Raw genomic sequence first — 21,727 nt, forward strand, 5'->3', positions numbered from 1 at the left:
CGGCTACTGATCGGTCGGCGCTGTCTATACATAAATAATTTATTGTTGAAGGTTTGAGCCAGCTAGCAGCCTCCTGGCAGTGTGAAAAGCCCTCAAGAACATCAAGCAGTGGGTACAATGTACAGTCCTAGTCTAGTTTAGCATAATTTATAAGACCACTAGGAAGGCATCTGAAGCAGGCTCCTCTTATTTTAGGTGCAGCCCAGGCAAGCTGGTATAATTAGCATTATATTAGCAACACTCATGACCACTTGATCACTGCTCCAGTATCTCTGACCTCACCTGCAACCTTTGAAAAACATTCAGATGCATTTGATTGAAGCATTACTTACAACAAAGTGGGCGAGTGAGAGGAACTTTACATAGGGACCTGTGTACATTTCCCCTGGAGATGAAATTCCCACACAAAATATCACAGTTGTACCTTTGAGTAAGATTCTCGTCAAATTAACATTTTTCACAGAATTAACTCATCCTACTCTTCAACTGAGCTAAAAATGACGCTTAAACCTCACTCGCACGAAGTGCTGTTCCTCATCGTAGGATGCACTCTGACCTAGTAGAGATGCCAGAGGTGATTTTGTAGGATCCAGCACTGGCAGTGTAGGACAATCACTGTGGAGGATCTAGAAAAAAGTATTTAAAACTGTATACTTGCAGATTATAAAACTACGTTTTTTAACACCTCCCTCGAACAAGGTTAAAAACAAACAAGCATAGGCATAGCCAATAGGTCTCGCCTTTGGGACCTTATAAGTGTTTAGCCATGCAACAGTTGATGTTGTTGCGCCAAGGATATTGTGCTGCATAACTAAATACTTATAAGGTCCCAAAAGCGAGACCTATTGGCTATGCCAATGCTTGTCTAACCTGGTGTGGAGTTTTTCGCGGATTTTTCATTGTGTTACTGTTTGAAGTGTTGCACAAATTCTTTACACATTGCCTCTTAAGTTAAGCCTGACTGCTCTGTGCCAAGCTACCAGAGGGTGAGCACAAATTAATTTAGGGTGTGTTTGTGACTTACCCTGACTATAATTGTGGTTCCTGCTTAGACAGTTTGCATACCTCTGCCAACCAGAAACCTAATTTCTAACAATGTCACCGTGCATTGCAAGGGCTAATCAGTGCCACCACTTGTGTTTTGAGGTCCGGCGTTAGCCAAGACCTTTTTATCTTACTAAAATTATATATATAATATACTTATTTTAGTGGGGTTTCAGTCAGCCCTTTTCATCCACTGATCTTTTGTTGTGTATTTTTACATTTTTCATCTGGCCACTATAGCATGTAGCACTGGGTCAGCCCATTTCAGTCCTTGGCTAACTTCAGTCACAAGAACACATCAGCAAACAAAGTAGTTCCCCTAATTTCCAGGGACTACTATAGCAATGAGTTATTTTTGAGACCGAACGCTATGCTTGCTTTCAGCCACTGTTTGCTTATTTTGTATTTGTTTTTGTATAGGCGAGGGTCCGGCAGTACCGTCAACAATAAAGTTTTACAAATAAACGGGACAAATCAAACACAACCATTGACAAAGCCAAATGTCTGGCAGCCAACACCATCCCTATTGCCTTTGCCAATATATGTTTAGCACTTGCGTTCTGCTTTAAACCGACCTCATATTATGTGGCGAAGAGAGACAAAGGTCAGTTAATAAATGTTTTGTATTTTAAGGTTGCTGATTTTTTTAAAGATTTTTTTTGCATCTTTTATATAGCGTAAACTCGACCCGAAGTTATTGGAGCGCTGTACATGAGCACCGTATTTACATTACACATTCGGGCACGGGGAGATTAATTGATTTGCCCAGAATCACAGGATGTGGACGCGACCCCGAGGCTGGAACCCTGGTTTCCAGCACCAAAGTCGGCAGTCTAGCCGACGGACCACATTCTCTCCCCATTACGGACTTTCCTGCTAAGAATATAAAAAGCACTGATCACGTTTTGTCACAAAACTATGTATTTCGGCAGAGTGTTCATGGCAAACAATGCTGGACATTAATTTGGATGAAAGATAAGCAGAAAACTACAACAGTGCTACTACCGGGCAGGAGCATAAAACAAAACAAATTCAGCAGCTACCGCTAGTTTCAAACTTTGGTCGCTAGAGGTCAGTGAAGTTCCAGAAAATAGGAACCTTGGGCTGATATGCCCCAATTTTCAGTGTTCCGAAAATGTACTCGATTTAGCACGACAGATTTATGGTATGTAAAGTAGGACTAGTAGACACGCTCATATTGGGTACTGAGAACAGCCCTGTCAACAAGCATGAGCAAAACCAACAGGTCGGTATTTAATAAACGTGTTGATCTAGGAGCGCCAAGCATGTAACGCACTTTAAGGGGTGTCCATAAGGAACGTTTTCTTCATGGCACATGGTGGAGAGGCCTTAGTGGCACAGTGGATTAAGGTATCCACTGCGGGGACCTGTGCGCGGTAATGGAAATTGTTGCACTGAAAGTACTGAGGAGAGCAGACCTTCACTTCCAAAGGTGTAAAAAAGCCACAATCGGTAATGGATTGTAAAGCGCCTGTGTCCGGTCAAACTGAGTAAAGTTGCCAATTTCTACTGTGAGAAGGTGGGAATCTACTGGGGTGATTGACGCGGAATTCTCGAGTGTTCTGTGGGTTTAATTGGTGTTCACACTCTAGTCTTTAGAGCAGATACCCTGTGGAATCGGAGAGGTGTAGGCCTCTATGCTCATGTTTCTATTGTGTGGCTTTATGCTATACTATGCCTCATTTGGAGAACTTATGCTGAAGTCTCCGCTAGGCTGACACCTTCCTGCTTTCCCTGATTTAACTAAGGGCCTGAGGTAGATCTTGACGGGCCGACTGCGGCGGTGGGCGTCAGCACTCCGTCGGGTTGACGGAGTCCCGCCCACTGTATTTAGATGTCTACGCAATACACAGAAGATCGCCGTTGCAGTGGTCTACTGTGCTGGCGACCCGCCCTCCATCGATGTCCTGACAGTGGGGTCCCACCAAGACAATTTGGATGTTCCCGTTGGGCTGGCAGTGTTCTGTCGGTGGGGTGAAGACAGGGGCGACCGTGGTAGTGGGGAGACAGGTAAATTACTTTTTTTATTTATTACACATATATGTTGTGTATGTGTCTATATGTGTATGTAGTTTATATGTAGTAACCCCATGTTGTATATTCTGCACTGCACCCTGCCAACATACACACACCATGCACTGCATACCTGAACACCCAGCGCAGTCATGGTGCGCCAGGACAGGGGTGACCTGGACGAGGTGAAGGGGACGAAACCGCAGCCTGAACCCCGAAAAAAGGTTAGTTTTCACCCCTTTTCATCTGTTTATGCCAGCTCGAAGTAGGATGGATTCCCATTGGAATTCCCTTCCAAACAAGCCAGAACAAATGCCGACGGTGGGAATCTTGGCTGGAGTTCCGCCACCACCTGCTGCAGCCCACCCTTTTGAACGGGTGGGGAGCGAAGTCCTGGTGGAATCAGCGAGACCGCAGCTCTCTTCTCGCCCATTGAACTCCAGCATCTAAATCAGGAGGGAGAACCGTCAGGTAGGCGGGCGGGAAGACCGCAAAAAAAGACCCCTCCGTCGCGATCCCACCAAGATTTAAATCAGGCCCTAGGTTCCCATAGCCTTCAACTTAAGTTTAGAATAAGTTTATGCGACTTCACATTTATTCATGTATAGACGGGAAGATCTAAACCTGTACACCGATCATCGAATTTTATTTCTTATCATCTGTAATGCCGTAATTGATTTTTGGTAAGCTTTTTTGTTAATACGTCTTAATTTTCTTCGACATTTTGGCATACCCAGGGTGATTTTGTATCTTTACTCTATGTTTCTGAGATTTATATATGTTAGTTTGGCTCTTAAATTTGTAATTTATTCCTTTACATTTACTTATCAATTCCAAGTCCTTAATGTGTAGCCAAATGGTTACAGTGCAAATTGAATTGTTCGCTTGATGTTAATCTCACTTTCCCTCTCAGGCAACTACTAAAGGTCCATCGCAGGACAAATGGTAAGACGGGCCCAGTGCTCCATCAGATGGTAGCAGATCGAGGATGGTCAATTACTGAAGTAGGAGGAGTAAGAATATGCCATTTTAAATATCTAAACCAGTCCCAATCACTAGAGCCCATGTTTCGAGTTGGAGGATCGGCGAAGTTCTAGCGGTTTGGGAGAGAGTTGTACAGACGGAGGAGTGAGTATTAATAGGGTTGCATGTTGCAGTAATTTATGCTTACCTTGAGGTGTGGTTGTGGAAATTGGATGATGTCTTGCGGAGATGTTTTGAAAGTCGTGTGAGTGTGACATTTGATACAGAGAAGTTGAAGTTATCAGGTCCGACATGGCCTAAGATCCCTGGATGGTATTAAAAAGTGTAGAAGACACCATACTGTAATTGTCTGCTATGTTTTGTGATGCTTGTCTTGGGGCATCGTCGATTTATCTTTGTGTGAGAGTAAGGTGAGGTTGGTATAGTGGATTCTTTGTGCAGGGAGAAGCTGCACCAATACCGGTGATACCACGCTGGTCGAGGTTTCACTCAACTGTCTATCTGAGTAGATTAGAGAGTGTTGCTTCAAGCTATTTCTTGTGTGATTGAACTATTGATATCCTTAGGGGAGCAGACAAAATTGTTTGTTGAAGTTGCTTTGCGTTTTGGTTTGTGTGCTTATTATTGAGAAGAGTGCGTTCATGAAATTGTGAAAGAGGGTGAACTGCTGTGAGGAGTGAGAGTGATGTCACAGTGTGCTGCACTGAGATTGGTTGGTTGGTGTGTCCTCGCACTGTTATTGGTCGATTATGTCACAGAGTGCCGCACTGGTATTGGTTGTGAACGACAGACGGGAACAAACAGCTATTTCCTGGTCCGCAACGAGAGTCTATCTGTGATTATTGACATTCTGGTTGGAAAATGAAATGTTTTAAGGTCATAGAGGATCTGATATGGGAAGATGTGACAATACCTGTTGAAGAGAGAGAAGAGGCATCTCCTGAAGATAGCCCAGGTCATCATATGATGCTAAATGTAGGGCTTCATACAAGAAGATGCACTGGCGTTTCCACGCTATGGTACATTTAACTTGAGAATCATTGAAAATCTGATGAGGATACTATATGAGATGAGTCTGCATCTTAGACCCACTTAGTTTGAAGCGCTCGATTCTTGAGAAAAGGAAAAATATAATGGAAGAGCCTGAAAGGTAGTGCATACTTATGCAGATGCTAGGTAGAATGCAGAACAAAAGAAATGGAGAACTGATATGATAGAGGGAGTCTAGCTATATCCTGCATTAACAAGTAAATAATCTGAGAAAGGGAAGGAGAAGAAATGGAAAGAAGGAAAGTGTAAAATTCAAGTAAAATAGATGACGAGGAGACTCCAATGGTGAAAGTAAAGATTAGGTTTATTCCAGTAAAGTGATCCCATCCATCCAGCAGGAGATGTCAGGTGCAACTGACTATAAACAGCAGAAGCATCCCTACACCAGGTTCTATCACCATGGTGCACTTTCAAGTATAAACAACATGACTGCAATGTGAGCAACATTAAATAAACTTATGAATTTAAGGATATTACACACTTTCCCGCTATATACAGAACAAATCCCATCCAAGTAAAATAGATGATGAGGAGACTCCAATGGTGAAAGTAAAGACTCCAAAGGTGAAAGTTTCTTTATATAGATAGATAGATGCCATCTATATATCTATATAAAGAAACAAAAATTAACAAAGAGAAATAAACATCATTACATCTGAAAATCATCAAACCTCGCTGGTAACCTGGAGGTCTCTTTTTTCCCTTGAATGGCTTTCCATTCCGCCATCCACATTAGGACTGACTCTGGAAGCAACTGAAGATGGTTTATCATTGTTGTCATTTAATTTACTGTTATTAATAATCACCACTCTGTTCAGATTCCAAACACAGGGATCTTCAGTCTTGATTGCGTTAGTGAACACTTTAATAACTCTATGAGGCTTCTGAAACAATTCAGATCCTTTCCTACCAATAGGAGCTCTAATCATAACTAAATCACCAACCTTGACTTTTGTGATTTTCACTGCTTTTCTTCAATCATAATAAAATTTCTGTGCTTTTATTTTGTCACTCTCTTTGAGTTTCCAATCATCATCAGAACTCACTAATCCTTTTTTGGATTGAATGTCATTGACCCAAAAGGGAGCAACCAAAGTATTGGCACTTCTACCTTTCAGCAGCTCAAAGGGAGTCTGACCAGTTTTGGCATGAGGAGTAATTCTGTAAATTTCAACCTTCCTAATGACCTCCTTTTTCCAATCTAAGCTATTATATTTAGCTAAGTCAATGGTCTCTTTTAGAACACGGTTAAAGCGTTCGACCATTTCGTTGCTTTCTGGGTGATATAATGCACACTTCTTATGTTTAATAGAACACTTCAATAAGAAGTCCTCCATTTCAGATGAGACCAATTGCGTACCATTATCGGTCAATATAACACCAGGTAATCCTTCTCTCCCAAAAATCTCCTTCAGAAATTCAATCACATGCAAAGTATCAATAGATTTTGTGATCCTCACTTCTGGCCACCTAGAATATAAATCAACCAAGACAAAGACATAAAACTCACTACCATTTCCACGAATGGGTCCTAAAATATCAAAGGACAATTCTTCCCATGGATTCTTTGGTTTTTCCCTGATAACCATGGGTTGGACCCTTGGTTTTTGACACTTTTCACTCATGCAACAAGGTATGCAATCTCTCACAAGTCGTACACCTTGTATGTCCATTTCTGGCCACCAATAATTAAGTCTTAACCTTTCCTTAGTCTTGCACATCCCAAGATGACCCTCATGTGCCATAACAAGGAGTTCTTCACGCAGTTTGGTGGTTGGAACTAACCTAGTACCTCTAAAAACAAGACCTTCACTTTCAGCTAACTCATCCCTCACCAGCCAATACTTTTCTCACTCGCCCTTGACTTTCTTTTCCCATCCCTTTTTTAGTAGGGATATTAACTCAAGAAATACTTTATCTTTAGCGCATTCATCTCGCCATTTATTTTCTTTCATTCCACCAGCCTCAATGGTGCAAACCCATTCATTAAAATGATCCTCCTCTAGTTCATCCTTACCATTACTTTGTACCACCAATCTCGACTAAGTGTCAGCAACACTGTTCCTTGCACCTGGTAAGTACTCAACCTTAAAGTTATAACCTTGAAGTTCTACAACCCATTTAGAAATCCTCCCTGAGATGGCATCTAGCCCTTTTTTGTTAAAAACCTGTGGTTTATGATCTGTCCTTACTTCAAATTTCACACCCCACAGCAAATTCTTGAGTTTCTTGATCGCCCAGTGTACAGCTAGTGCTTCTCTTTCTATCACAGAGTAGCGTAATTCTGCACCTCTGAGACTTCGGGATAGGAACAGACTGAGATTCTCTGAATTACCATCATTTTGTTGTAAAACACCACCCAAACCTTTCATGCTAGCATCGGTAATGAGTACAGTTCTTTTGGTTGGATCAAAACTTTTTAACTTTGGAGTTTTCTCAAGTATGTTCTTAACAGCAAGAAATTATTTTTTCACAATCATTTGACCAAATGAAATTGACACCCTTACACAACAACTTCCGCATATTCACACACATTCCAGCAACGTCCTTTATGAATTTGCTATAATATTCTGACATTCCAAGAAACTTCATGAATTCCTCCTTATTGGATGGAGAGGCTAGATTCTGAATGGCACTTACAAGTTCAGCTTTAGGTTGCACACCTTGACCTGAAATGGTGTGTCCAAGGTAATCAATTGATGACCTTTTGAATTTACATTTGTCAATCCTCACAGTAAGATTGTATTCCTGGATTTTTTTTTAAACTTCTCTGAGTATCTTGTCATGTTCTTCTTCATTCCTCCCATATACAAGCACATCATCTTAATACATTTTTACACCCATTACGCCTTTCAAAACCCTTTCCAAAGCCCTCTGGAATACAGATGCTGCAGACACCAGTCCGAATGGCAGCCTAACAAATCTGTAGGGCCCAAATGGCGTGATAAATGCTGTAAGGTCTTTAGACTCATCTTCCAATTTGATTTGGTGATAAGCAGATTTTAAGTCCACAGTAGAGAAAACACTTGCCCCATGTAACAGCATTAACATATCAGATATTTTTGGCAATGGATATCTATCAATGATGACCTGTTTATGCAATTCTCTTAAATCAATACAAAGACGCAAATTTCCATTAGATTTTCGTGCGGCTACAACTGGCACCAACCACCTACCACCTAGTGCAACTGACTAAACAGCAGAGGCATCACTACACCAGGGTCTATCACCATGGTGCACTTTCAAGTATAAACAACATGACTGCAATGTGAGCAACATTAAAGAAACTTATGAATTTAAGGATATCACAGAAAGCCAAAGGAACCAGATGATATGAGTGAGGTCAGTGATAGTGATTTTAGTGATAGTCTCCTGGACACATTGCTATCAGAAAGCTCACCTCCTTATAATGAGACCCCAGTGGAGGGAGGATGTGGTGCTGGTACCAGGGGGAATCTTGGAGTGGCAACCGCACCAGTAAATATAAATTCTATCTTGATGGGAGTCACCACAGTGAGCGTGAAAAACAACCAGATGGGAGAGAGTTCAGGGATTTGTGCCCCTGTTAACTCCTCATCTCTTAATGCCCTGGATGCCCTTACTGACACTTTTACCTTTGGTTTTGTGGTCCCTATATATAAGCCTGGTTCAATGGGGAACACAACACATAATTTGCCTGTCCCTAATGGAGTAAGTGCCCTAGGTAACACTCCTACAAGCCCAAATATGGGAGGATTTGTTCCTCTGATCCCAACAAACGCGAGTTCTCCTTGTGCTGCAAATAGCGATTCGACTTTGCAACAGATCTTGGTACGCCTGTTTGGAAACCACCTCTACATGCTAACCGTAGCACCTCTAGAGAAGGGATTGTGTCTAACACCCCTGTAGTGCAACGTAGTCTTACCGCTCAGGAGACAAATTCATGGATGAAGGTTCTCAATACTCCCCCAAGTGACAGTGAGCCAAGGAACGATTCAGTCATCAATGAGAGTACATTTGGTGGATGTGGCTAAATGAAAGTTGGAATTATATGAAATGATTAGCAGAAATCTTGAACTGGCTCGATTAGATTCTTACCAAGAAATGAACTTGCGTTTATGTGTAAAGATGTTACCAGACGTGCAAGACAAGTTTATAACAGATTATCTCAGTTAGCCCATAAATATGGGGTAGATTTGAACAGGATTAAAGCTTTACAGAGGAGTTACCGCATCTGTTTTAATGAGGAGGACATAAACAGCCTGAGAAGCTCAGGAATGAAAATGCAGATTAGAGAATTGATTCTGAACATTCAAACATGGAGTGAGCTAGATAAATAGGAAGGCAGATGGGCGAAAAAGAAAGACTCAAAGAGACCTACATGAGAACTGCCTCCTCCTATAGAAGTGGGAGGGGGCGCCTCAAATTACCCCTTGAGGGAACTGCCCAGTGGATGCTATATCCATGTGCCTTGGTGTAAGAGTGATCTTACATCATTTACTAATGATTTCCCCAAATTAAAAGAAAAGCCAGTTGAATGGTACTAACAGGTTTAGCGGGTTGTGAAAATTTTGAAGGTTTTGTGGCTTGATCTGAAAACTTTGTTCGATATTGTGGTTCCAAGCGATTTGTGGGCAGAATGTAAAATAGCCACAGAATGGTCGATGAGAAAACCAATGATGAAATGTCTGTCAACATTGGTGATGACATTTCGGAAATCAAAGGTATCGCCCAAAGACATTGATTGGGTTCAAATTGATAGGACTACCCAAGAAAACAAAGGGTCCATCCATGCCTATAACAAGAGATTGTTGAAGGCATTTAAATAGTACAGTGGAATGGTAACTATTAGGCCCAAATATATGGGACATTTTGTGTCCAAGTTTGTGACAGGATTGAGGCCTAAAATTAACAAGACGATTCAGAAGCATTTGATTTGTTGGCAGAACAAGTTAGTTGATGAAATCTTGAGGTAGGCGAAGTACTGTAATGATTAAATTGAAATGAAGAAGAAGAAATTGAAAGAATAATTGATGGTTGCACAAATAAAAGCCGCTTAGCAAGGAAGTCAAAGTCCGCCTTTCATATGGAATGTTGTTTCTATGCAAGGAGAGTATCAGCAGGGAGCTCCTGTGATGCAAAGTTGGAGCAGATTCCAACCACAAATTAGAGGTTGTGGTGTTCCAATTGATCCAAGTACTGGGACGGATGTAGTTACTTTGAAGAAAACCAACCCTTGCTACCATTGCAACAAGTTGGGGCATTGCAAGCAGGAATGTTGTCTTAATCTTGCTAATCAGGTTAAAAATTCAGGGTTTGCACAGTCCCAGAATACTGACTCTGTGCAGTCACAGAATGTGCAGAGACCAAGAATACAGAATTTCAATGTGCCCCAAGCCCCAGTGATGCAAATTCCACAACCCCTGATGCTACAGAAAAATGTGAACGGCCCCAGATTTAATTCGACCCAACTTCCAAATATGAATCAGAATGCCTTCCAGAATAATAACCTGTTTCAACAGTATCCCGTGTTTGATACTTTCGAGAACTGTGGCTCCGGTGAGTGTGCCTGACGGTGCCTGAGGAGGGAGGAATATTGTGAGCTTGGTGCACTCTTGGAGGTAGACCAGAGTGGTCCATACGTAGATGGTGAGGTGAATGGCCACCCCATGTCATTTTTGATTGACACTGGTACTACCCACTCTACTGTTAGAACAGTGGAAGTTCCAAACCTACCCCTCTCAGAAAAAATAATCCAGGTTGTAGGAGTTGCAAACAAGCAAATGTCAAGCCCCATAATGGAGGAAGTACCTGTACAAATAGGGTAATTTGAGGAAAATCATCAGTTTGTGGTATGCGATTCGAGTCCTGTGAGTCTGTTGGGATGTGATTTGTTGTGCAAGTTGAATTGCACACCAAAGGGTATGGAGTTCCAGACTCACGATGAGGACATTGCTTTTAAATTGGCCAATCAGAGCTTCACAACTGAACTGTTTCCAATGATGACAAGTGAAGGGTTACCCCCAGATCTCAAAGACACAGTGAAACCGGAGGTTTGGTATTTTTCTGGAAAGGACATTGGACTCATCAAAGGAGTTGAGCCTGTCCATATACAAATAAAGCCCAATTATGAGTACCCAAGAATCCCGCAATATAATCTGATCCCTGAAACTATTGCTGGGATCACTCCAGTGATTGAGTCAATGATACAACCAGGCATTTTAAAGGAGATTATGTGGAGTCCATGTAACTCACCCATCATGGGCTTACAGAAGCCTAGCGGTAAGCACTGCATTGTTCAGGATTTGAGAAAGATTAACTCAATTGTGGTTCCTTGTTGCTCCATGGTACCGAATCCAGCTGTGATATTATTTCAGATTCCATGTGAAGTTGAGTGGTACACTGTCATTAACTTTTGTCAGGCCCTTTTTTCCATACCGTTGCATGAGTTCCTCTTTGCATAACAGGTCAGCAACAGTGTTATGGCATGATGCCAAGTCCCACAAGGGTATACGGAGAGTCTGTCTATTTTCAATCAGATCCTTAAGAAGAAACTGGAGTCACTGATCATGCCCTGTAGCTCAGTCCTAGTTCAGTACATCGAGGACTTGTTGGTTGTGTCGAACACACAGGAGGCTTGTAAACAAGGCACTATTGCACTGTTGAACCACTTGGCCAAGAATTGACATAAAATGTCACCAAACAAAGTGCCGTACTGTTTAAGGGAAGTTCTGTATCTCGGACATCACATTGAGAAATGAGCGAGGAGGGTGTCACAGGTAAGAATCTCGGTGACCATGCAAATGAGTCTGCCAACAACCCAGAGGGAAGTCAGGATGTTTTGGGGAATGGTAGGCTACTGTTGTTAGGGGCTACCCAACTTTTCCCTAGTGCCGAAACCTTTACAGGGGCTGACACACAAGGATGTGTAGGATCCAGTACTCTGGAATAACGATTGCTTGGTTACCTTCCTAGATCTGATAGAAAGTCTCTGTCGTGCCGCAGCACTGGGACTGCCTGATTACAGTAAATCATTTGCTCTTTTCTGCAGCGAGAGGGAGAGTTGCACTGACTCAGTGCTTACACAATTGCATGGAGGTGCTCAAAGACCTGTCGCAGACTTCTCTGCTACACTTGACCGAGTAGCTGCAGTGCTGCCCGGATGTCTCAAATCCGTGGCCGCAACAGGTGTCAACATAGAGAGGAATGAAAGCATTGTGATGAGTCAACCATTGACTTCCTTTTTTCTCCACTCCGTTGAAATATTGTTAACCAGAACTCAAACACAGCATTTGACAAACAGCTGCCTCACTAAGTATGAGCAAATCATACTTACAACTGAGAATGTCATGTTAAAGCATTGTGCTATTTTAAATTCTGCTACCTTGTTGCTTCTGCCTGAGAATGATAATCAGGATTGCGAGGTGGAACATGACTGTCTCGATTTCACTGAACTGTGCATCAAGCCAAGACCAAATATACAAGATGAGCCACTACCTGAGTCTGATTTTGCATTGTTTGTGGATGGCTCGTGTTTGCTAGACCATGGAGGGTATTTGAGGGCTGCATACGCTGTCTATACAGCTTCAGGAGTAGTTGAAGTTTCATGGTTTCAAGTAGTATTCTCCACATAAGTGGCTGAATTGATTACTCTTACCAGAGCATGCTGGGTTTCAGACCAGCTGAAGGTGACAGTTTTCACTGACAGCAAGTATTTATTTGGTAGAATGCAATGCTTCAAACAGTTATGGCCCCAAAGGAGGTTTGACTTCTTCAAGCTCCTCTAATCGAAATGGAGAGCAAGTGAGGAAACTTCTTGAGGCGTTACAACTGCCTGTCCAAGTTGTGATTGTGAAATGCTCTGCACACTGCAGTGGAGAAGATTATGTGAAATTGGGCAAAAGGGATGCAGATGAGGTCACAAAGTACTGTGCTTATAATGCTTGTACATTTAATGGAGAATATGCAAATGAGGGAACAGATGAGACCAATTACAAACTTTTGCTTCCAACTGCTGATACATGGAAGGAAGTAAAGAGACTCACAAAGAGGTATCAGAGGAATAACCGCAAATTTGGGTCACAGTAGGATGTGTCAAAAGAGATGATGACATTTGAGTTTCAGGAAATGGAAAACCTGTGTTGCCAAATAGTCCTTTGCCACCTATTGCTAGGCATTATCATGGTCCTGCACATATAGGGAAGGATGCCACGGTTAGCTTGATTAGGCAAACTTGGTTTAATCCTAGATTCAGAGTGACGGCAGAAGCACTGTGGCACAGATGTGTTGTGTGTACACAGAACAATGCAGGGAAGAGAACCGCAGTAACACTGAGCAATATCGGAAGATATGGTGGTCCATTTTACAGGATGCAATTAGACTTTATCAAAATGCCAGTGTGTAATAGGCTGAGATGTGTCCTGGTGATTGTGTTTATCTTCTCGTATCTTACCCGACCAGAAGAAATGACAGTTTCACAATAGCTAAATTGTTGTTGAGGAAGTTAATACCTTGTTTCGGATTTCCTATTTCTTTAGTGTCAAACTGAGGGACACACTTCCACAATGAAATTTTGAGGATGGTGTTTGCAGCTCTACAAGTGGAACAGAGACTGCATTGTAGCTACTGACCTGAGGCTTCAAGTCTAGTGGAACAAGTTAATGGCAAGTTGAAATCCAGACTAGCAAATGTGTGTGCTTCCATGTCTTTGAAGTGGCCTGATGCTTTGCCTCTTGTGTTAATGAGTCTTCGCAGCATTTCTGATTGGAGGACAGGATTGTCCTTCCATGAAATTATCATAAGACTGCCAGCTGTACCTGCAAATGTGCTTGTGGACATTACAGATGACAGGATTCTTGATTACTGCAAAGGATTGGCCGATGTGGTATGTTCTGTGTCTCATCAGGTTGAAGCAGACACAGGCTTGCCTCATCAGGAGTAGTGCCATGAACTTAGTCCTGGAGACTGGGTCTTGGTGAGGAAAAGTTGTGTGGAGCCCCGCTGGTGTGGTCATTATCAGGTGATCCTAGTCACCACAACTGCTGTGAAGTGCGGCGGTCTCCCCAACTAGGTGCACGCTGCCCATGCTCACAGAGTTCTGTGTCCCTTGATGATGTAACAGCACCTCTTCTGGAAGAGCCAGTGGTGGTTGAGAGACTACAGGAGCTGATTAGCCAAACTGTAGAGGACCAGCAAAAGTTTTAAACAGCACTTTTTTGGCATGAGGGGGGTCTTGATGTGCCAACATTTGGAGCTGAAGCCAGAGAGGTTTGTTCTGTGGTGGAAACTGAGTAAGATCCGGACCCTGACAAAGGGCCTAGTGCTGTAGAACAACGAGTGACAGCTGGAGAGCATTGTCCCAGAAGGCAAGAAAGAGGGAGACTGAATCCGCCAGATGAAAGTGGGCTCCAACCCATTCCAGATGATACTAAGGATTCTGATATAAGTGATGGAGAAGGTGAAGGACTGACACTCAGGCGATCAAAAAGAACTAGAGTGCCTTGTCGGAGGTACTCATTCCGAGAATGGACATACTTTGCTGCCAGTGACAGGGGAAAAGAGTTCTGGGAATTTTGGAATAACCGTGCAAATCATACTGAACCTCCTTGAACTGAACATTCTGTTCGAATTGAATTTCAAATTTGCTTTACCATCAAACAGACTGATACATTTAATTCTGGGTTCGATTATCAGTGAATTTGAACTGTGCATTCACTAGAGACATTTGAATAGATTTTATAGGAGGAGAAAGAAGAATACCTAGGCCTGAGTCTGCTGAAGGAGCGTAAGTTTGTCATTTAGAAGAACACAGAGTAGGGTTAAGAAAGACTCACGAAGACTTTGTAAATAAAATAATTCCATTTCCATGCATGAACTTTGTTCTGCAATTTGCACAGGTGGAGACCAACAGAGAAGACTCCTCTGCTGCTACGTTCTACCCTCCTCTGCTGCTACGTTCCACCCAATGGTCTGATTTTAGAGAAGTAATGGAAATTAAACTTAATATCCATAGCCGTAGGTACATAATAGCAGGCTCATTAGTATTTGTTGTTGCAGTACTAATTATTTTGCTTGTGGGACTATATACACCTATATCTAGTTCAGTGGAGGATAAGCCCAACGTTGGTGATAACAGTCTTTGCCCGCTTGATGAGAAGGAGCTACATGTAGATTTGTCTAGAGGAGATTATTCTTTAAACGCTTATACAAAATTGCTTTACGAATATATGTTGACATTATGAATATGAGGGACTGTTATGTCTGCATAAAGTTAAGTTGCAGGGGTTGCAGACGGTATTATCTATTGCCACATACCTTTGACATATGTTGCCACATGTAGTCTTCTGCTGAGCCTGGTCTATGGGCAGGGTCACATCCAATATTAATTTTCAAATTATGACTTAGTCCTTTCAGTTCCCTTCTTTAAACATTCGAACCAACATTCTTCTGCACAAATCACTGATACAGCTAAAAGGTATTTTACACCTACCATGACACTAGATACAGCAAATGCATATAGCCATAATTTAACTTGCATATTGACAGATGGTGAGAAGACCTTTTTAAACCTGGTGGAAGATAGGAGGAGGGAGGTAAGGACTAAAGCATCAAACCCCACTAGGATATCTAAGTGGACCGAAGAAGAGATTGATCATTGAGCAGCAAGAAATCAAGGAGCATTGGCTTTAGATTGGCAACATAAAGGGAAGTTGTGTGGCTGGAATAATAAGAATGAACTTGACACACTATCTGTGGGAAAGAGTGAATGTGACCATACATTTGAGGTTAGATGAAGTGGGAATTATTTTTAGATGGAAACAATGCTGTGATTCCTGGAGTTTATTTTATTTGTGGAAAAATGCCTATTTCAAATTGCCTAAGAAATGGTATGCTACATGCTGCTATTTAGGAGTAGTTTTCCCAAATATTTGTCATGTGGAACATTTCAATGATCTTGTGTGGAAACAGAATTTAAGACCCAAGCGAGGTGCTGGTGAAATTGTGGGAGATATTTTGGTGCAATGATCCCATCTGCAGGGGTGATATTTAATGATTTGAAGATTAGAAAGTTGTCAACTGTAGTTGATAAGTTATCCACTAGCACTGCCGGAGGTTTGTTACTGAAATGGTAGCCATTAGATGAATAGTTTTGCAGAATAGACTTGGGTTAGACGTCTTTCATGCAAAAGAGAATGGAGTCTATCAGAGGTTAACGGTCTGACAATGTTGCACCTACATCCCTGACAACAGTAAGGACTTGAGAAAATACATCAAGAACATTACTGATCTAAATAAGAATTTGAAGGAGTTGGAAGCAACAGGTGCTTGGGAAGCAATTGGAAGTGGATTTGCTGCTGTAAGCAAATGGTTTGGAAACCCAGGCTGTGGAATATTGGGTGCCATCTTAAAACCTCTTGTGATAATTGCCCATTGTGTGATATTCCTGGTGGAGATCTGTGAGGGATATAAAGGCAAGAAAGGGAGTGAAAAGGAAGAGAGCGGTCATGGAGTTAGAGGAGAGTCAGTGTAGAATCTATGATGTCATGAGTCAAGAGTAATATTTACGTGTACTTAGCACCATATATCCTGTGTGCCTTAATACTATTAATGTAGAATGAAGCATTAAACATTCACATAAGTGTGTGCCCTAATATCTTCATTATAATGTCACAAATTGTAGTTATTTTTCACACTTACACTTGTGCATTTCGAGTTATACTGCCTTTACTGAAATGTAATTTTATGTATTCATATATTCATATATTAGTGTTTACATTTATTCTATATTCATAGGTGCATGTATAATTATGCATTTACCGTGTACACTGACTTTCTTATTAAGTCAGCTTAACCAAAGGCCTTAGACAATTAGTCTTCATTGTTGAACCTTCAATGTGAATGTTTTGCTTGTGCTGCAATCTTCTTTCTTTTGCAGGTGCGTTCACATGATTTCATAGTCAGTGAAAGGCATACTGTGTATTAGAGATAGTGAGATCTGGGAGTAGAATTCTTGGAGAGAATGAAAGGCACGAATGAACTTAGAAAAGACTCCTATTCACGTCATATCATGAGCAGGGAGACATCTAAAGGCGTCCTGATGGCCAAACAGAAAGATGGGAAAACTCAGTAAAGTTGCCAATTTCTACTGTGAGAAGGTGGGAATCTATTGGAGTTGAGGACGTGGAATTCTTCAATATACTGTGGGTTTAATTAGTGTTCACACGCTAGTCTTTAGAGATACCCTTTGGCCTCAGAGAGCTTTAAACCTCTCTGCTGATATTTCTATTGTGTGACTTTATGCTATACTATGCATCATTTGGAGAACTTCTGCTGAAGTCTCGACTATACTGATACCTTCATGGTTTCCCTGATTTAACTAGGTTCCCCTAGCCTTCAATTTTAGCTTAGAATTAGTCGAGGCAACTTCAGATTTATTCATGTGTGCAAAGGAAGATCTAAACCTGTACATGAATCATGAAATTGTATTACTTCTTGTGAGAAAGTGCCAACTTTCTTGCATGGTATGCCCCCACGTTTTGCTGAATGTACTTTGACTGAGTGTGCCCTGGACCCCTGCCAATCAGGTGCCCAGGGCCTATGTTCCTTCCCTAAAAAACACAAAACCCAAATTGTCAAACCCTGGCCACATGTCAGCCCCTGGTAAATGGTAACCTAGGTACCCAGGGCCTTGTGACCAGGGAAGGCCTCTAAGGCCTGCAGCACTCATTGTGCCACCCTTAGAGGCCCTGTACCCTAACACACACACACTGCCCTTGCAGGCTGGGTGTCTGGGTGCAAGACAAAACAAAGAGTCGACATGGCACACATCCCTGTGTGCCATGCCCATCACCTACACTGCCATGGCATACATCAGCCACCCCTCTAGCTGGGTGCCCTAAGCCATTGGTGTGGGCACAGGAGCAGGAGCCCTGTGCCCCTAAAGTACCCAGGTCCATTCCTGGGCACTGTAAGTGCAGTGCTGCCATTTAAGAGTACATGGTGCTGAGAGCTCGTCAAACACGAACTCCACAGCACCATAATGGCAACACTGACGACTGAGAAGTTTGGTATCAACCTTCTCAGCACATTAAACCCACACTGATGCCAGTGTGGGATTTAATGTACCAAGCACCCCAGAGGGCATCTTAGAGATGCCCCCTAAAACCTAATGTACAATCCACGTCTGTTCTGAAGCTGCCTAGGCTGCCACACAGCAGACATGTTGCTGGACCCCTGGGTAGGAGAGCCCCTACTCTCCTGGGCCTGCAACAATGCACATCCTGGGCGAGGAGCTAAATCTCCTCCCACATGATGGGCAGGGGGAAGCTTCAAAGGCATGCCGCCTCTGTGAGCTTCCCCAGGCCACTGCAACCCCCCACTCTGGCGGGAAGCTTGACCGGAAACCCCAAATAAGGACAGGGGATGTGCCAGCCTGCCAACCCCACCCCTCAGGTGGGGGAGGCGAGGTGAAGCACATCTCCGGGCTCTCGCCATCTTGAAGATGGGATCCCTGCCCTATCAGGACTAGGCTACTGCCCCCCTCCCACAGGAGAGAGGCAGGATAGGGGGTGTACCCACCCCAGGACAGGGACCCATTGGTCCCTGCCCTTCACCTACCTGTAACGCCCCTAAATCTAGTATTTAGGGGCACCCTGAACCTTCCTTTCCCAGATTCTAGATTCCAAAATCCCAAGAAGAGCTAGAAGAAAGAAGACCTTCCCTGCAGCTGCTAAGAAGAGGAAGACACCAACTGCTTTGGCCCCAGCCCTACCGGGCTGTAGACCCTCGAACCTGCTCCTGCTCCAACCCGGCATCTCTTGTGGCCAGCAAACTCACAAACCCCGGAGGACCTGGCTACCTTTTGACTATAAATCCCTGGGACTCCCATGAGTAGAGGCTCTACTCAAAATCTACTTCTAATCCTGGCAGCAGCCCGGAACCGCGAACCCTTCACACTTTGCACCCGCCAAGCCTGGCCTGTGCCGGAGTGAACAAAGACCACGAGGACGACCCCGCTGCAACTGTGACCACGAGTCCGGCACCCAAGGACCTCCCTCGACACTCCTGAAGAAGCCTGCAGCCTCAGAACCAGGTGCATCCCCAACCGCGATCACCAGAGGGTAAGATTTCCCAACACCAAAAGGCACCCCTGCACCCGGCGCCCCGCGGCCCCCTGTGCCCAATCCCGGGGTACCTACCTATCCTTCAGCTACCCAACTTACCTCTCGAAGTGTTGGTGGCACCTGAAGAATCTTCGTCCCCGAGCTTGCAGACTTTTTCTAAACCGGAGATTTCCCATTGAAATCAATTGAGCGCCCGAAGGCTCAAAAGCACCCTGCACCCAGCCGCCCGAGTGGCCCTGGCAGTGCAACCTCTACACCTATCTACTTACCCACTTGCCCTGAGTAAGTGACCAGGAGCCCAGCTCCCACAGCCGCGTGGTCTACTAGTCAGCAGCCACCAACCAAGGCCCCCCTACCTCTCATAGGATAACATTGGGCCTAACTCTCTCTGCACCCGGCCGCCCTTGTGCCGCTGAGGGTGAACCAACTGTACCTACCTGACCCTGGGAGACCCCTGAGTCTATGCCCAGAACCTTAACTCTGCCAGTCGAGCACTTACCTTTAAACCGATAACTCAATTTTCTCCATAGGGTAACATTGACTGGCTTCTTCTGAAATTTCTTCTAAGTGTGGACTTTTCAAAACTTAAAATATTCACCAAAAATCAGCCGAGTAACAAAAACGAAAATACTCACCTGCTCTTAGGTGAGCTCCTAGTGCTGGATCTTGGTGCCCAGCACTGACTCATAAAAATACTTACAACTGTACTTAGCAGTAACCCAATTTTCTCCCATAGGAAATCATTGACTGTTTTTCTGTGAAATTTCTTCTGTCAATTTCTGCAAAATTTAAATATTCTTTAAAAATCGTATAATTTCTGAAAACGTAATTACTTACCTGTTTTGGATAAAGGTCCCAGTACGGAGTCTAGGTACCCAGTACTGGTTTACAAAAGTAACGAGAACATACTATACCTGCAACTTGAATTTTCTGCCATAGGGAATCATTGACTGTTTTCTATGAAATATTTTCTAGGTGTCAACTTCTAAAATAGCAAAATATTGTCTAAAAATCATCACAGTAATTAAGTCGACTTTTATCACTTGATTCCAAGTACTGACCCAGGGCTGAATCTAGGATCCAGTCCTGGAATTCCAAAAGTAATCCTAAAAGTAATCTGTTGCAAATAACTTGAAACTACCTTTGAACTCAATGCATTATTGTGTTTAAAATGTTGTTGCCTATTGCAACCACTTGTAACTTTCTATAAAAGTCAATTGCATATTGCAAAAGTATTTATATAAAGCATCTCATTCTGAGAAAGTATATTTTAATACCTATGTTGGTTCTAAAATAAAACAAGCATATATTTTTTTATATACAAACCATTGGCCTAGAGTTCAGTTATTGAGTGTGTGAGACCATTTGCTGGCTGAGTGTGTGCAACAAATGCTTTACACTGTGCTCTGATACTGCCTTACTGCTCGACCAAGCTACCACTTTAGAGAGTAAGGTTATATCTAACTTTAGCCTCTGCCAAACCTCTGGGGACTGTGGACTCTGTACACCCTGTACCTATTTGGGAACAGTATATACAGAGCCACTTTCTCACACTTCTGTATTGCCTGAACTTTATTTTCGGTATGATTTTTGTTACTAAGGCTTAATTTATTCAATGTTTTGGCATACCCGTGGTGATTTTGTCACAGGGTGACAAGAAGTGCTCTGCAAATCAACTGAATGATTGATTGGTTGATTGATTGAAATATATATAGAGTTGTGTGAATGGTTGCAACTACTGTGCTAATGATTTCACGGATGTGTGATGAAAGCGCTACTGGTTTGAGGCCCAAAAAACTTACAATTCAAAGACGTAGGCTTCTAAGATTTTGTTAAATACTGGATCAGTGTTAGTGGGCTAAGGTGTACATCAATTAACAACACTGATTTGCAATGCATTAAAGTACAAGAAATTGTAAATATAAATATTACCATTCCAGTCGATGTAACAGCATTTTCCAATGCAGCGTTAAATCCTGTCTGGTGTGACTAAAACAATACTTTCTAACACGGTAAAATATACAGAATACTTTAGGGATGATGTCAGGCACTGCAATACTGCATTCAGGGGTGAGAAATGGAAGCGTGAGTGCCATGAGGTCCTAGTCAAGGATTGAGCATGTCTCTGCTGCTGAGAGAAACAGCAACATGCATGAAAGGCATGTTAAAAGATGTCCAAAAGAAAACATTTATTCAACACACAGCAAAGATTGTAATTGTAGTTGTATTTATAAAGAGCTTACTATCCCTGATGTGGCATTGAATCGCTTTACAGCGAGCAGCACGCTACTCCCGAAACGCAAGGTTAGCAGTAAATCCAGTGGTTATTGTTGGTTATTGAGATTAGTTTTGAGCTCTCAAAAAAACATACACGGATGAAGCCTGGTTACTTTGTGATATACTATATTAATACCAGTTAGGTGTGATCATTAGTGTGGGCTAGGTGGTTTCAGGTGAACGGTTGGGGTGATAGAAAGGCTGCCCGAGATTAGGTAATATTAGATTACAGGGAT

This window comes from Triturus cristatus, chromosome 11 (genome assembly GCF_964204655.1).
Source record: "Triturus cristatus chromosome 11, aTriCri1.1, whole genome shotgun sequence".
In the NCBI taxonomy this organism is placed as follows: domain Eukaryota; kingdom Metazoa; phylum Chordata; class Amphibia; order Caudata; family Salamandridae; genus Triturus; species Triturus cristatus.